Source organism: Misgurnus anguillicaudatus, chromosome 13 (assembly GCF_027580225.2).
Source record: "Misgurnus anguillicaudatus chromosome 13, ASM2758022v2, whole genome shotgun sequence".
In the NCBI taxonomy this organism is placed as follows: domain Eukaryota; kingdom Metazoa; phylum Chordata; class Actinopteri; order Cypriniformes; family Cobitidae; genus Misgurnus; species Misgurnus anguillicaudatus.
The window spans coordinates 21,300,790-21,319,371 of record NC_073349.2 but is presented as its reverse complement, the minus strand read 5'-3'; the positions used below and the strand labels follow the sequence as shown (position 1 = coordinate 21,319,371).

At 38.1% G+C, this 18,582-nt stretch overlaps 1 protein-coding gene across 3 annotated transcripts in view; it reads left to right on the top strand.

Annotated features, from left to right (window-relative positions):
* The window catches only part of casz1 (castor zinc finger 1), a 293,559-nt gene that overhangs the window by 121,151 nt on the left and 153,826 nt on the right, over positions 1-18,582 (top strand). The window lies entirely within an intron of this gene.

Here is an 18,582-nt window from a genome sequence, read left to right as displayed (position 1 = left end):
AATCTTTATACTTCAAGTAGATGCATTTTAACAATTTAACATATAACAAACATTATATTTTATGTTAATGTTCACACACTACAAAACAATTCTCTGTTTTGTCTTATTTTTGTACAGCATATTTAAATATTCTCAAACCGTAATGCGTTCAAGTTGCGTATACTCTTAAAGATAAAGGTGCTGGAAATTATTCTTCACAGTGATGCCATAAAGAACCATTTTTGTTGCCAAAAGAACCTTTCGGTCAACCTTTTTAAGTAGGGATGCACCGATACAAAATATCTGTGCCGATACCAATTTACGATAACTTCGACGTCTACCAATAGATACTGATAGTTTTGCTTTTTACTCATTGTTTCAAAATATTATGTTGTGAAATCTTATGCTACATACACACCAAACGCGGGGCATTGCGTTACTCGCTCCATATTACTTGCAGGATTTAACTTTGTGTCATGCAAATTTTTTGCTCGAGTTGAATATTTTTGCGTTTGAGGAGAATAGCGCGTCATTCACATCGCCCCACACGAGGACGCGTCTGATCGCGTCTTTGCATTGACTTTGTATGTAATCTACTTGCGCAATCGTTGAACTCGCATCTGGTGTGAACCCACAGTTAGAAGTCATAGGTGGAAATTTTGGGGTCCCCCATCTAAGGGTTGTCTCCCCTAAAATTATAATTAAAAAACACGTTTATTATAAATGATATAAAGATATGCACTGATATTTCATTTTTCCACCAATTGCCGATTATTCTGAGACTGATATGCTGATACAGATGCCAATACTGATAGTTTGGTGGTTATATTAACGTGCATTAATTAAATTCTGAAGATTAAATTTTCTAAATGTTGTTCATTCATATAATGACTATTAACTCTTTCCCTGCCAGCGTTTTTTTTTTTAGTTGCCAGCCAGCACCAGCTTTTTTATGATTTGCACAAAAATGTAATGCCTCCCAGAAAATGTTCTTCTGTAAATATATAAACATACAATATATCAAATGAAAGAACAGACCCTCTGCTTTCAAAAAAAAAAAATCATCCTACCTTTATTTGTTTTTTTCTTTATTACCTCTCAAATATGGGTAGGTTTCTTCAAAAATACAAAATTTTGAGCAAAAAGCTGAGATAATTACGTCTATAATTACAATAACTTACAGACTTTTGATAAAGATCTGATTCAGACCCATAATCAAAACATAGATGAAGTTTAAACAGTTTGCCCTAGGATACTTCCGGGTTTTATAAGTTGGGAAAGAGCAGTATTACTGTGGGTTCACACCAGCCGTGTTTGAGGCGTCAAACTCGCGTCTACCGCGCATAGTTTGCCACTTAAACAGTTTGAGTTTACTCGCTTCATTCGCCCATGAAAGCCGCGTGTGAAATTCTAGTCATCCATGCGAGAAATTTACGTCATGGGAGGGGCTTCTGCGACTCCACTCGCTTCCTGTAATCACGTCACTACTAGAGCAAGCTCCTGATTGGTTAACGCGGCGCGTTTTTCTGCCAAAGTTCAAATTTTTCAACTCGCCCGTTTGCCGCGGCATTCGCCCGAACTAGACGTGCAAATGAGGTGGAATCACATCTAACGTGCTGCGCTAAACGCCTCATTCGCGCCACGAGACCTCTAGACGCGCGTCAACACATTGACTTAACATTGAAATCACTCGCTCTTGACGCCTCTACCACGGCTGGTGTAAACCCAGCATTACTGATTGCCGGAAAAACACGTCATTGGCAGGGAAGCGTTTTCTCTAAATTGATGAGTTAACTCGTCAATGGCAGGGAAAGAGTTAATATTGAACATTAAACTAGTAATGTGTTTTTTTGCATTTTCTTTACACAGAGCTTATATTAATTGCATTTCCTGTTCTTTTTTGATTGACAGGATACTGTATATCGGCCATGATTATCTGCTGTTTTTTATTGTTTGGTTGCTTATATCAACAGTTTCTGATTATTGGCTGATAGATTGTTGCATATAGCGTTGTCACGATACCAAAATTTCATTGGCTGGGATCGATACCAGTACAAATTTTCGGATCTCGGTACTAATTTCGGTACCAAAGCAAAACACAAAAACATACTAATTAAAAACTATTTTATTAATAAAGTTAAATGTTAAAGGAACAGTATGTAGGATTGTGGCCAAAACTGGTATTGCAATCACAAAACTTGTGGCTAAAACTGGTACTGCAATCACACAGCTAGTGGCCAATACACAAAATGACAACATAAACATCAGTTGAGGGCTGCAACTCCACTTTTTAAATGACAATATCCTGGCCATACCACTGTTGTCAGTGTTATAAGTATTTGAAATGAAAATGATTTCTTAATGTCTAGTGACATATCAGGGTCATTTTATGATTAATTGATATACATTTCTTACATACAGTTCCTTTAATATAAAATAATAATATAAAAGCATTGACTGGCACCAAATAACTGTTTTTAAATAACAAAACTGAGATAATACATTTACAAAAGACTACATAGATTTAAGTACCTGCATGCATAAAACGACAAACATTGCTAGCCGAATTTTGTATATACACGTCATAAAAAAGACAATGTTTTTTTCTCATTTATTTTACACATGTAAACGTTTTTAAAGCATTAAAAGGTTAATAAAATCACCTGACAGAATGAACATTAGCGGCGCTGGTACTGTACCTACTATTAAGTTTACAAACAGGGGTTTATTTCAATCCAACATTAAAATGCTACAACACTCATAATGCAAACGCAATTAAAACTGAAGCTCACCTGCTTTAATGAATCCAGCTGACGCCTTTAATGTTTTTCCTCCTTTCATCCGGACACTTCACTCATTCTCTCTGTGATGCGCTTTAAATTTGAAGTATTTCTGTAAGCTAGTAAAGCGGCTCTGCACATCTTTAAATGATTTTGTGTTGTTCAATGACCCTGCGTTGCGAATCGCGTGGCTCACGTCTTCTTGTTGCGTTCATGAAAAGTTTCCGACTGACAACCTGTCAAATGGCGCATTAGTTCCGGGTGGACCCAATTGGACCCAGTTCCACGTCCAAGGTACCAATGACTTTTTTATTTTTTAGTACCGGCTTGGTACCGACGACCCGGTACTTTTGACAACACTAGTTGCATATCTACTTTAAATAATTGTTTAAGTAGTAAAGCAGTACCAATGCAAACAGGAAACATTATGTGTCCCATTATCAGTGGAATTTACCTTTCGTTATTTAGATGTTATATTTATTAGCGAATGTTTCACAGGAAACCAGAATGCTGGTAAAGAAATACCTTTTGCATTATATTTGCCTACTATTTCTTTCAAGACCCTATAAAATAGCTGGTTGAGGGCTGTTGTGTGGATGCTCATATACTGTAGGGCCCTCAGATGTGAAATTTATAGGAGCTGTCATGCAGGGCAGGTCGTCCCTCAAACCGACTCCAACCCGCCCGCTACAAAAGCTGTTTCCCTTTCCCTCTGCATTATTCTGTGTTTTTACTTAATCTTTTTGGGTGGGTCTGGACTTTTTTATAGAGTTGAGGCCTATTGCAGGCAAAATGAAAGGGTATATTTATTTCAACATCAAACGTCTGCTTAATATAATCTGTGTGCAGTTTTAGCCCCTGTATAGAGAGGCATGTTGAGACTTCGGTTATTGGTTCTAAAGCGATCGTTCAGACACTGAAATTGATATCTTGGGTTGCTCGGCCGACCGGATGAATTCACTAGGTGTATATTTGGCAAGCCTTTGTAGATGAAAAGACATGAATAAGTGACCGGGGCAGGTTGTCACAAGTAGATTTGACTCAAAAGCCCAATTGAAAGGAAAGTGTGTTTTCCAGCAGTAGTAAACTACTAAAAGTTGAGTTGTGTTTAAGCCGTTAAACAATGGAAATTTTTAAGACAGTTTTGATAGCCAATTTATTATTTAATTATTATACAAAACTTAAAGAGTAAAAATATTCAAGTGTGACAACTTGCCCCGGGCTATTCTTTCGATCCCCTGTTGATCTTAAGTGCCTTCTGCACAGCCGATCTTTTGTCGTCTCTCTCGTCAAGTGCGTTATTATATAACAGATCCAATGAAAAGTGAGTATCTCTGTATAGCAACAGACTGAAGAGCCCCTTGGAGGCTGCGTTTGAAAGTCCCTATATATGATTTACTGCCCATGCTTTCCATTTTGCACTAAAGATGTTGAATATTTTCTTTATGCCTTGATCAACTGCAGTTTGTTTGTGCAAAGAGTAATAACTGTTGTGTTAATGTTTTTTTCATATGTGTGATTTATTTACTCATAAACGGCCAAATGTTTGTGTGCACACACTGACATTTCACTGAACCCACTTTTCCTTCAAAGCCTCAGTTTTTTTCCTCCGTTTTTTTTGCATCATCATACGAAGATAATTGTACTTGGGCCAAGAGCGTATTGGACCATTAAACCACTGCCTCTCCCAGTAAAGCAATTCTCTTTTGTGTAAATGCATTGGAATTACTTTCAGGGGGCGTTGCAGAGAGAATATGTGAAAGGCTACTTATTCTCCTAATGATTCTTTGTCCTTTTAAAAGTCATCAGGCACATTTATAAGTGGATATGTAGAGGAGAAGAGTCGCCCCTGGAGACTGAGGTCATCTCTACCTTCTCGGCCGAGGCCAGGAAGTACGTTTGTGTGAATGGACCTCTGCCAGTGGAGGTTGGTCATATTGGTAATGTAGTCTGTCCATCTTTATCCTGGCACAGGGGCTATAATGACTGAGGTGAGAAGTAAGTGTCGTGGTAACACGATGGAGCTGTGGGCAGCGTTGTGTAAGAGTATTTTGATGGAAACGTGGTTTCATAATGCAGTCTGGTGAAATAATTTTTGTGGGAGTGTTCGTCTCAATTATAATCCTGCTTTGGCCATTTTAGAAAGCGCTTTTATTTTGGCGAGTCTTCTGTTGCTTTTTGAAAGATTTTAGGAGTTTGGCATTAAAAAAGATATTGTAGCTTAAAAAAATAAATAAGAAAAGTGAATGCAGTATACCATGCAAATACTTATTACAGTGTAGATAAAATCATAATTTTTTTTAAATTAGTTTTTGATATTAGTGATATTGTGTGCTTTAAAAGTGTATATTTGTTATTTTTCTTGTCAAAAATGATAATTGTTTTGCTAGATAAGACCCTTATGCCTCGTTTGGGATTGTTTATAGTCCTTTGAAACTCCATTGTTAAGTGTTAATTGTTGGTGTCTATTAAAGTCCATTAAAATGAGAAAAATCCTGCAATGTTTTCCTCAAAAAACATAATTTCTTCTCGACTGAAAAGAAACGCCTTCAGCTTAAAGCTTTTGTAACTGCTGAAACAACACTTTTAATTTGGTACTGTTTGGAATTATCAACCGAATAAAGAGCAGAAAAGCATCAGAAGACATAAAATACTTTTCAAGGACTGATGGAGAGACACGTGGAGTTCATTAAATTTTGCTGACATTTTAGCAGCTAAATGGCAGATAGTTAAAGTCTCAGGGGACTGCAGGCTTTTTCATATCCTTCCCCCAATGTCACTCCTTTAGCTTACCACGAGAAAGAGAAAGAAAAGGGAGAAAAAGAGAGATAGAGAGAGAGGGAGAGAGAGAGAAAGAATATTAATAATAGGAAGGAAAGAAAGAAATGATGGAGTGTGGGTAGATAAAAGTGGTCTCAGGATATTTTCCCAGTTGTGTCTTGACAGCTGCATGTGTTGTTTTTGTGGTTTGTAAGTCATTGGACACAACAGAAAATTGTAGGTGAAATGAGTCTATTTGAGTAGAAAATTCAAGGAGAAAGGAATCCATCTGGACGATGAATAATTTAGATGGCTCAAGTTGGTTCCTGTTGCTGTTTATGCTCTCTCTCGCTCTCTCTCTCTCTCTCTCCTAAGCAGAGATCACTCTGGAGGCTTGTTCTCGGGGTTACACATGCCACTGTATGTGTGGGATTGGACGGCTTAAACAAAACAAGCCTTCATACCCTAAATCAGCCACATGGTACTTTTCACTCAGGAGTGCCAGTGCCTAATTTTTCACATTTTCAGTTGCCCTGAACCTTAAAGACCATACTGTCCCACCCCAAATGTATGAGATCACAACATGTTAAACAAGATACAATTATTTCTGTTTAAGAGCTGTAGAACTAGTGTTCCTGTAGGTTAGCAGCGCATTTTTGTAAAGTTTATCGTCTTGTTTAAACTTCCCTCTTTTTGCTGTATTTGCGACATGACCATGTGTGTCATTGAAAACGTAGCAGGTGAAAGTAGGGGTGTGCGATATGACAATATTTGACTGTGAACGATTAAAATGTCTCCACGATCCACTTTTTTATTCGGAAATATCGTTGGATCATGCCTACATCATGTACACGACAAGTGCAAGTACACAACAAACTGAGGCGAGCGCAACCTGAAGGCAAGTTAAGGGCGAGTTTCTCCGCGTTCAGCTCGCACGTTCACGTGTCCGCAGAGCTTTCAAAGTATACTCACCGCGGCTACGCGCGGATGGCCGTGTTCGGCATATGCGCAATACAAATTATTTCTTATTCAAATTATTACTTTACCAGACCGCCGTGGCAGCACTGATTTGTGACATTTACAGTACATAAAAAATTTAGGATAAGTGAAGAAAAGTAGCCAACCATTGCAAACAAAGTTTAGAACAAACAAGAAGAGAACAAAGAACAGGAATCAAACATTATGGTGACAAAAATGCTCCACAGCTTTCTGTTCTTAGGAAGAAGTGAAAATAAAAGAAGAGAAAATGATAGCGTTTGTGCAAATGCTGTCTATTTCCTTTGTGTCATTTTTGTAGTGGAGTGTCCTGTCTCAATATTTTCTCGCGCATGCGTTGTTGTACGCGTATTGTCCGCGCACTGTCTACGCATATTTTGTTACCTTGTAGGAGTGCATTTTTAAATGGGGGCATTAGTATGACTGTATTAAAGGAGTAGTCCATTTTCTTAAAAAGTCCAGATAATTTACTCACCACCATGTCATCTAAACTGTTGATATCTGTCTTTGTTCAGTAGAGAAGAAATTATGTTTTTTTAAGGAAACATTCCAGGATTTTTCTCATTTTAATGGACTTTAATGGACCCCAATACTTAACAGTTTTAATGCAGTTTAAAATTGCAGTTTCAGAGGACTCTAAAAGATCCCAAAGGAGGCATAAGGGTCTTATCTAGCGAAACGATTGTCATTTTTGGCAAGAAAAATCTAAAATATGCACTTCTTCTCTTCTTCCCCCGGCTGTGTGATGAGTCAGCACGACCTCACGTAATTGCGTAATGACGTCGAACGGTCACGTGTTACATATATAAAATGCACATTTGCGGACCATTTTAAACAAAAAACTGACACAAAGACAATAATTAGTATCATTCGACAAACAACAATGTCGGAACGGTCCTCTTTCTCCTCACTTGTAAACACTGGGGCGTAGTTTCGATACGTCATCCGTGACCTCTTGACGTGATGACGTATTACATGAGGTCGCGCTGGTGCATATTTTTTATTTTTCTTGCCAAAAATGACAATCGTTTCGCTAGATAAGACCCTTATGCCTCATTTGGGATCGTTTAGAGACCTTTGAAACTGCAATTTTAGACTGCATTAAAACTGTTAAGTGTTGGGGTCCATTAAAGTCCATTAAAATGAGAAAAATCCTGTAATGCTTTCCTCAAAAAACATAATTTCTTCTCGACTGAACAAAGAAAGACATTAACAGTTTGGATGAACTGGTGGTGAGTAAATTATCCATTCTTTTTTTTTTTAGAAAATTGACTAATCCTTTAAGGCTCATTAATGGAAAAATAGTTCTTAAAAAACCAACACAAAAAATAACTGCGATAAAAATCGTGAAATTGAGTTTTTCCTAAAACAATCATGATATGATATTTTTTGCATGTCACCCACGTCTAGGTCATAGTCACAAAGTATTATTTTTGGTTCAAAATAATGCAAAGTCTTAAATATTTTTTTTTCGTGTTTTTTTTTCACTTGCATGTTGTAATTAAATGTGAATTACATCTTTCTCATGTATTTACTGACTTTTGAACCCCGCTTTATAGTATATGATGGTGTTTTCATTGCATATGTTAACATGCATTAGCGCTCATTCGGCAGAGAAAAACAAACATATTTATGCTTTTCCAGGAGTGACAGAAAATACAGAGAAGTTCATCAACCTGAAAATGTTAATTGGAAGACACACGCACCCAGGCACGAAAACATTGCCGCTGCAGAGGTGTAAGAGAGCTTAAGGCATTTCTCTTTTAAGCTCAATGAGACGGGGGGGTGTTGGGAGGGTTGACTTGACAGGCCCGTGGAATCCCAACCTCTCTCTCTTGGCGCCTCGCACTAATCAACCCCTGTAATTTATGCAAAAAATATGATTTATATTTAATTTCACTACACTTGCATTGTTAATTTGAGATGTAATTAACGCGTCGCCACGGCAACTAATTTCTCAATGCCGTAAATTATCGCCGCCTTTTCATCAAAATTCAGTTACTTTGGCTCCTGTGTGCAATGTACTGATGCAATTAGGTTACCGGGGCAACCCAAAAGTGTTCATTTTCTTTTGTGTAATTGCAGCGAGGCAGAAGTTTTTATAACCGAGAGCCATGTTCACTTTTTTGCCGCACAAAGAGCACATGCAAATTGTAGCACCTTAACAAAAGGGCCGTGGTACAACAAATATGCCCTCTGCCATTTCTTTTCGCACACATGCCGTGTAATCCCGTGTTTGGGTTTTACATCTATATCTGATTGTGGTTTTATCTCTCTGGGCTGCATTTTGTTTTGTCCAAGTGAGGCAATGTGTTCGTCAGATGTGCACAGATCGCGTCTGGTCTCTATGTATATCTAGCTCATCTCTTTTGTTCCTTCCTGCATTGGCTGGTATATTTTAATGAAGTGGATCTAATTTGCTCTCAAGACTGAGGCCACCAGCATCGCTCTCACGGAGCATGGGCACGGGTATGGTGCCAGACTGGCCTGTCTCTGATGTCCACTCGTGCCTGCAGCCTGTAACCTCATGTCTCTCTGCTCCATAGAGAGGAAGTATCAGGTCATACTGGTTAACCAAAAAGGTAATTACATTTGTAAGAAGGATTTTAAAAAAGTCATAGTTATACAGGCAAAGATGATCTCAGCTGAAATCATTTTATTAAACAAGATAACTTTTATAGGAAGCACTTTTTACAACACTTGTTTTTTAAGATTATGTTTGGATTTGGTTTAAAGCATGTTCTTTTTACCTTGAATTATTTAGTAAACGTTTATAAAGATTTTCATAGTAAATTTAAAGTAATATCCATCCTCTAAAATTATTATTCTTTTCCGCTGATGTCACTTAGGCTGTGCGGGTATACCAATAGCTTAATAGCCATTTAACCATTGTTTTAACAAACTCACATTTATGTCTGACTATCCAGTCATCTCCAGATGGGTAAAATCAGGTCCCACCCTACATTTTTTTCCTCATTTTACATCCTGTTTTTCTCTGAACTACATTACATTACATTACACAAGTTAAATGGGTTGCACACTTATGATCAGGGTTCCCACAGGTCTTTGAAATCCTTGAAAGTTTGTGAATCTGGGGGGAAAAATTCAAGGCCCTGGGAAGTTTTTGAAAATATACATGCATAGATACAGGTCATTGAAAGTGCTTGAATCCATTTTATGCAAGATGTTTTCTGAAAAAAAAAATCCATATTATTCCCTGTGTAGTGTAGGATAATATCATACAAATTCTAGACTTTTTAAGCACACTTGCTAAACTGTTTACTTTTAATGCTTATATCTTGTGTATGCAAATGTTGATTCATACCAAAATGCTTTTTTGCATAGTTGTGTTTGACACATGAAAGTGTCTCGCGTTACGTATGTAACTGTTGTTCCCTGAGAAGGGAACGAGACGCTGCGTCACCCGTACCATACTTCCTGCGTCCCTGTAACGCCGTCTTTGGCAATATTTCAGATAGCTATATACTTCCTGCTCCCGCGTCACCCTGTATTTGTCGTTAAGCCTTACCATTGGTTGAATTTGATATACACATTCAGACACACTTACCCCTGGAGGCGTCCCCAAAGTGTCACAGCAGTGACGCAGCGCGAGTTCCCTCGAAAGGGAACTGTAACAATGTATCTTAAAAGGTAACACGATGTAACCTCCCTACTGAAAAATCCAGCTAAGACCAGCATAAGCTGGTGAGCTGGTTTTAGCTGGTCCCCAGCTTGGTTTTAGCTGGTTTTGCTGGTGTAGGAAGCTGGTCTAGCTGTGTTTTGGTCATATTTTAAGCTGGTCTAGCTGGACTTAGCTGGTCTTGCTGGAAAACCAGCTGGCCCACCAGCATGACCAGCTTTGTCAGGCTGGGAGGACCAGCGTAAACCGCCTTAAACCAGCTAAAACCAGCTACCAGCTTATGCTGGTTTTAGATGGCTTTTTCAGTAGGGCTTGCTCTCACTTGAAATGTGTCCCCACATTTAGTCCTTGAATTTGAGGGTACTGGACCTGGAAAGTCCTTGAAAGGTCCTTGAATTTGAAGTTAACTAAGGTGTGGGAACCCTGTATGATGTGTCATTTCTTACTGTCTCCTAAATATTTAAGCATTCTTTTTAAAATATTTAAACTGAAAAAGTCTCTAAAACTTTTAAAGTTTGGCAGTATACAGACATCTTGCAGCTGTAGTTTGATTGGCAAAGAAGCAGCAGCCAGACCAACTCTTAATATATTTCCTAACCTCATAATACGCTTTGGTTTCCTCTCTTTTCTCCACATCCTCAACAAGCTCCGTCAATGTTGTTTATCCTGCTAAACCAGAGTTAACATTACTTTAGCAAAGAATAAATGCTGTTTTTATATTAGCATACTTTCCCATTAAACTTGTGTGTACACACGCTCAAACTGGCTTTAAACCTGATCACAAGAACATACTCTCTTTACAAGATCTTTAAAAGCATTGAAACGCAGCTGTCGAGTAATCCCAGCTACTTTACACACATATTTCTGTTGTGTTTAATTCTGTGCGATTTTACCTAGGGATTGACTTGTCCTATCCATGTCTCAAAGTGAACATGGATGGGGGGGGTCGATTTAAAGAAATCATCTCTTGCTCCGTTGTTCCTTTTGACAGCAAACAAGAGATTAGCATCATTCACATAGACAGCATATTGCAGGAGGAAAGAGGCGCTGGCCTCCCAGGACCCCGCTGAAAAACATTCACGTTCCTCACCACACCGGTGACACGATAGATTTCCACCATCACTAGTTTCATGGCACATCCATACTGTTGAGGCCCAGTACTGAGTGTCTTGCAAACGGATGAGATCTGTTCTTGTTTGAATGAAGTGGCTACAGGATAATTACTGATGCTACATTTTGCTCTTTGATCAAGTTGTTCTTCATGCTCTCTTCATATCTGTCAAACCACGAGAAAAAGCCCCTTGCTGCACATCACCCCAGAGATCTCAGGTTTTCACTTCGGTTCATAATGTTGGAAAGGGTTCTTGGTGAAGTTCAATGTTCAAGTTCAACGTGAAACACCAAATGAGAAGTGCATCACAATATTCAAGCAGTTTTTTGTAGTAAAAGTGAATAGGGAGTGGAGCTTGCATGACAGCTGTGGTCACCATTCATTTCAATTGTATGTGTTACAGGTTTTTAAAAGACATAGAGTGACTTTTCCTTTAAGAAGTATGAACAACAATATATCTGTGAAATATGTAATGGAAACACACCTATGAAAACTGGATTATGCTTGTTTACTTACTGGAGTCTGAAGCAGTATTTGCTTTTGTCACATTTATTCCCTTTTTACCAGTGCGACGGGCCCAAGAAGACGAGTTACCAAGGAACACAAAATTTTAATTAGTGTATTTTAATCATTCAGGCTTTTCAAGCTAATCCACAGACCCCAGAGAATTCCCAAGATGCAGCTCTGTGCTGCTTTACCATTTATTGTTGAGTCTATTATAATTACTGTTAGCAGGTGGGGGCTGGGAGGCCTTTATTATGTTTTTCCATCTTTATTATAATTACTTAAAAAAATTAAAGGATGCTGTTTCATTAAGTTTAGAAAGGATGCCATTTCAACCTTTCATTTTCTCCCTTCATCTCGTTGCTCTTTCTGCGCTGCGTCCTCTTAAATTCTCTGATATTTATACACTGCACAGCTTTATATGCAACATATAAAAACAATATAAAAAAGGAAAAGATTTAATGAAATGCTGTTCTAGGCGTGCTTTGTAAAATCCATCTAATGCTCTGGAAACTCCGCGTGCATGCTTCCTATAATATCCAGTTGTTTCATCTCGTAATTGGAGGTAGATCAGAATACACAGGCAGTCGCTAGAATATATTTTCTTCATTTTGTCACTCAGCAGTAAATAAACACATGAAGTCAAGTGAGGTTTTAGACTTTATTTTTTTGTTAGGGATGTTTGAATTTTCAAGAACTGTGTTTTTAGGAGACTGTCTTTATATAAAAAGGAAAAAATATGTTTCTTCTTCTGTTTTTGAGCTTAAAGGGAACATTTCGCAAGACTTTTGTGCTGATGTATATAGATAATTTATTATAACATCTTAAAATTGCCACACCTATGTAGGTGTGAGCAAAAATGTGCTATTTTGGGTGTGTCCTTTAAAATGCAAATGAGCTGATCACCGCCCTAAATGGTAGTGCCATGGTTGGACAGTGCAGATTAGGGGCCTCCTGACATCACAAGGGGAGCCAAAAAAACCTTTTTTCACATGCTTGCAGAGAATTGTTTACCAAAACTAAATTACTGGGTTGATCTTTTTCACATTTTCTAGGTTGATAGAAGCAATGAGGACCCAATTATAGCACTTAAACATGGAAAATGTCATGATATGTCTTCTTTAAGATTTTTTTTTTTTTTTTTGGAGGCTTTAGTTTGTTAATGGAAATGAATCTTCAGGAAATTTGATATTTTGAGACTTTTTTTTGCAATCTCCATATGTAAGTGTTAATGTATAGGCAGCAAGTTATCGCAGAAATCATTCCCAACGCTGTGATCAGGACCTGACGCGAAGTCCGCTGCTTGTGGTGTTACGCGGTAGACACGGCAAGCGCGAGTGATTTACATGTTAAGACAATGCAAAGACGCGATTAGGCATCCTGCGGTGCGGTACACGTGGTAAGCTCGCCACGAATGGCGCGGAACGCGCGTTCCACGCGAATTGAGCGTTGCCGCCGGGAAGCGCGCAAGTTATAAAAAATCTGAACTTTGCTGGATTTCCGCGTCACGTTAACCAATCAGGACCTTGCTGTAGTAATGGCGTGATTAAAGTAAGCGAGCGGACGCAGAAGCCTCTCCCATGCGAATTTCCGCATTAATGTCTCGAATGACTAGAATTTCACGCGCGGCTTTCACGCGAGAATGAAGCGAGTGAACTCAAATGTTCAAGCGTCCAACTACGCACAAATAGCGCATTTTTGCCGCCTCTACTGCGGCTGGTGGGAATGCACCATAACTGTGCATTCACATCAGACGCGGAGGAGGCAGCAAGGACGCGCTATGTATAATTGGACGCTTGAACATTTTGAGTTTACTCGCTTCAAATTCTAGTTATTCGAGGCATTTACGCGTAAATGTGCAAAATGGGAGGGGCTTATATAGCTCAAATTGAGTAAACTTACCAGATTGTTTGACCTCCTTACTTTATTCCAATCAAGATTCTTTTAATTTCTGTAAAAGTACGAAGATGTCTTGTGTAGCTATGGTAATGATGATGTCCTCAATTGTTGTTTTGTCTTCCTGCCTCAGCTCGCTTCCTGTAATCACGTCACTGCTTGAGCAAGCTCCTGATTGGTTGACGCGAAAATCCGCCAAAAAGTTCAGATTTTTCAACTTACCGTGCCGCAGAATGCCTATTCGCGTCTTTGCATCGACTTAAGATGTAAATCACTCGCGCTTGCCGCCTCTTTCGCGTCTGGTGTGAACGCACCATAAGTTATGAATGAGAATGAGCAACTTTAGAAATCATCTTTGCCTTTGTTATTTGACATCTGTAAATTGGTCCTAAAGTTGAAATGTAAAGAGTTTCTTTCATGGCAAATAATGTGTAAAGTGTCCCATTTTTCTTGTTTCTGCTCCACCCACTTCCCTATTGTATTACACACAATCCTAAACAAACATAGACAAATTTATACTCACCACACATGCTACAGGTCAAAGGGCAAAAACACACATTTGTGTGTAATACTTAAAAGTATTGTAACGGGGTATGTTATTGAAATGTGAGTGATTGAAACATTTTGACTTTCAGAAGGTTAGGTCTAGTACCTCATGTCTAGAATTCTTGCATGTCCAATGTGTATTTAGCACAGATTCATTGGTCTATTCTTAGCCCCCTTTGAAAGCCAACAGAGACGGATAGCAGCACTCTCTCTCTAAGACTGTCGGTTTTTGTATTTTCATGAAAAATTCCACATCTCCCTATGAGCTTCGCTTCATAAGCAGAAATCCGTTTCGGGACAGATCCTCTGAAAAATTAATTAATGGACCTTTGCGGCGAGCGAAAGGCCAGCGCAAGGCAATTATAGTGTCTTTGTGAAGTGTCAGGATTTTGGAATTATAAAAATCGCACCGGATTGGCAGCGGTAATTATGCTGGAAATAAGAGCTCACTTTCGCACCTTTACTGATATTTAACAATTTACGGCTCAATTTGTAGACCTCGCCTTTTCTTCTCACCCTAAAGCCAGTAATGATTTTGTAAGGGTTTAGCATGCCTCCATCGATCCAATCTCAGGATCATTTGTGTTTAAACTATGAATCTAATACCATACTTGTGCTATAGCCTCTAACACACCAGCGTCCAATCTGTCTCTTGAGTGAGTTATTCATTACTAGACTTGCCTCTCTTTTAAATTAATAAGACTACATTAACCATCCACCAGTGAATTCACAAAGAAAAAAAGAAATCCTTAGAAAAACCTTGGAAAGGAAAGTCTGCTGTGTATAAAAAGCCCACCTGTCTTATGTGGTGCCTGTTGGAGGTCTATAATGGACAGATGAGTGAAGCGGGGTCTGTTTTGGGTGGGGTTGTTCAGAGAACGCCGTGTTTGTGTTGGATGCAAACCTCATTACGTTAACTGTGCAGTGGATTTATCTCTTGTTTTCATAGATTAAGACCAAAGGAGGTTTTACAGACTTCAGTCTTCACATCTTGTTAACTACAGCAGTTGTTACAGCTGAGCTGGTGAAAGAGTAGTTGTAAGCAACTTTTTTTTTTTTTTTATAGCATTTTGTATTAAAACACATTGAGCATTAATGTAGTGTTCAGTTGTGAAACATTCAGGCTAATTTTAATGATTGACATGTTTATTTTGTTTCAGTATTGATTGTCTGTATGTTTGTAAGGGTGTGGTTTATTTATTTTGCCATAAAATCTAAAATCAACAATATGCAAAACCTTTATAACAGGTCACGTAAAGATGCGCAATTGTTTCTGAGCTCATAAATTCGAAAAGAAGGCTGAAGTAATCCTAAAGTAGACTTACATCACAGGCTGGTTTTCATCTCAATAAGGGCTGTTTTAAAACCAGATACCTTTCCGGTTTGTTTATGTGTTGCTCATGTAGTGCTTTTCGTATTGCATTGTTCCATAAGTATGGATATGAATTAGTACATTTGTGCAAACTGTTGTACAGGACTGTGTGATTTGTGATGTTGATGTTTTTCTGTGGCACCTCAGGGAAGTGCAGAAAAACATGCAATTAGCATCGGTCTCAGCGCAGGAGGGGAAATGCAAAGAGTGCCACATCTTACACAGGGACCGAAATCTGTGACAGAAAGATGTTTGTCAGCACGGGGGTCTCTGGGGATCTCTGCCACAGCATACCCAGGTGTGACACCCAACGGGGATGTTTTAGTGTGAACAATTCCATCACCGTGTTATTAAAATTATTGTTTATTAGCACAGGAAAGGTCCTGAAAAATAAGCATTTGAAGTTAACATGACTTTAAAAATTGACACTGTTTTACTTTCCTTTTGGTTGATGTCACCAGAGCCTTTTGGTTTTTAACCAATAGGGTGCTTGCAGTTTGTCTGGTAATGTTACTCCACAATAAACTGAAAACTCAGTCCTGAAATTTAGCCTTGTTTTAGGATCCAATCAGGTCCTGTCGTTCTTTAAAGGAAAAAACACTGTTTTTCAATATTTTACTATGTTCTTACCTCAACTTAGACTAATTACTACATACCTTTTTTCAATGCGTTCACTTTTAATCTTTGTACAGCGCCTCGTGAAGGTGTTAGCATTTAGCCTAGCCTCATTCATTCCTATGGCTCCAAACAGGCAAACTTCCATGTTTTCTCTATTTAAAGACTGTTACAAGAGTAGTTACACGAGAAAGTATGGTGGCACAAAATAAAACTTTTGTTTGGAGCCATAGGAATGAATGGGGACAGGCTAAACATCAACACATTCACGAAGCTCTGTACAAAGATTAAAAGTGCACGCATTGAAAAAAGATATTAATTCATCTAAGTTGAGGTAAGAGCATAGTGATTCCCCACCAGACATTTTTTGAAAAGTTGCCCGCCAGCATTTTTTTGTGACAAAATGCTCTCTAGGAAAATGTTCTTCTAAAATATATAAATATACAAATATATCAAATAAAAGAACAGACCCTCTGTTTTCAAACAAACAATACACAAACAAACAAAATGGGGAAAAAACTTTTCATCCTATCTATAATTTTGTCTCTTCTTATTAGGGATGGGTCGATTACCAGTTTCACGATTAACCACGATAAAATGTTCTGACGGTTAGTATTGTCGTTTAAAATTTAATCAGCATTACATCCGTGTTTGATTACCGTGATTTTGAAAACTCACTGTAAATCCTGTCCAGCCAGAATCAGTTTGATGCAGGCACGCACATGCAACATAGTTTTTAGGAATAATGTATTGTATTCATTCATGGTGAACTTATAAGACAGATTTATTTATTTATTTTTTACCACAGAAATAATTTTAGGGACATGAAATATTAAACTGTGATTTTCAAAATAGATAATATTGATAACTGTGATAACTTTGGTCAGTATAATCATGATATGAAATTTTCATATGGTCCCATCCCTACTTCTTATAAACTCTTAAATATGGGTATTTTTCTTAAAAATAAGATTTTTTTGCAAAAAGCTGAAATAATTGAATTTTTGTGAAGGAATTTTAATAGCGGTATTACAGATTAACATAAAACCTCATGAGAAACACTTTTTTTATGCAAATGTTTTCTCTTAATTGACGAGATAACTCGTCAATGGCGGGGAAAGAGTTAATAATATGCTTCACGATGCCTTGGAAGAATCATTTTTGGCTGAATGTTTCCATAAAAACCTTTAACATCTGAAGAATCTTTCTGTTCTCAAAAGGTTTTTGTGGGAAAAGGGAGTTCTTTGAAGTCCATGCAAAGTTTGATATTAAATGTGTTCTCTGTTTGTCACACCACATAAAAATGTCATATTAACAACACAGCCAAATTTGAATGATTAGAAAAAAAAACTCTTGGAAAAATCTTGGAAAAACAGGCAGAATTCCCTGCTCACAAATGCTATTGGCACTGAAACCACGCCCACTCGTGGGAAAGCTGCCGTCTCTCTCAACTTTCAAATACTGCTACAACCTGAATGTATGGTTGCAATTGTGTTAGGGGTGGGGCTAAACACGACTCCATTGCATCATCGAGCCACCATTTTAGCCCGCCCACAATTCAATAGTTGACAGTCTATGTAACATAAGCTGAGCTCTGGTGAACAGCTGAACGAGTAAAAGAGTAGTTGTAAGCAACCGATCAAACATTTTTTCTGTATTATAAGCAATACAGCAGTACATTTAGTTTCAGTAATACATTTATAATGTGTTCAGAAACAATTCTCTGAAATGATTTTACATAGATTCGTTCTTCAGTGGCATCGCTGTGAAGGACCTTTTAAGCACCTTTATTTTTAAGAGTGTAAGCCTTGGACTTTTTTTTGGTTCAACAATTTTACATTGCTTAGCAAAATATCCATGAAACATGCACCGTGTCTGACAAATTTGAAAACAACAAAAGCTAAAAATACCTTTGTGAATGGCCTGTTTTTACTCACAGCTGACTCTGGATCGGTGTACGCTCTGTGTAACTGTGCTTTAAAGGTTGATGTCCAAATCTGGAGGGAATTAGCTTAAAATTACTTACAATGATCTTAAAATGCTCTGCTCTTTTTGTTGTGGCTGTAAATTAATTTCGACGGTTTGGAGCCTCTAAAGAGACAGAGTGAAAAATAAAAACGCATGAAAATGAGTGAGTGAAACAGTGGGCTGCATAATGCATCTGGCTAAGCCAATCCATGTCTTAAAAGAGAAGAAAAAGAAATTAGGCTTAACTGAAAACATATGGTATTGCGCTGTAGAAGAGGTCTGCTTAAGAGGATCATGGCAAGCTAATAAAGAAAGACAGGAAGAGGGCACGTGTGGCGGTTTGGGTGCAGGATGGGAATTTTTTCTGTGTCCAGGGCAGTAATACCGGCTGAGCTGCTTTAAAGGGCCAGTGGTG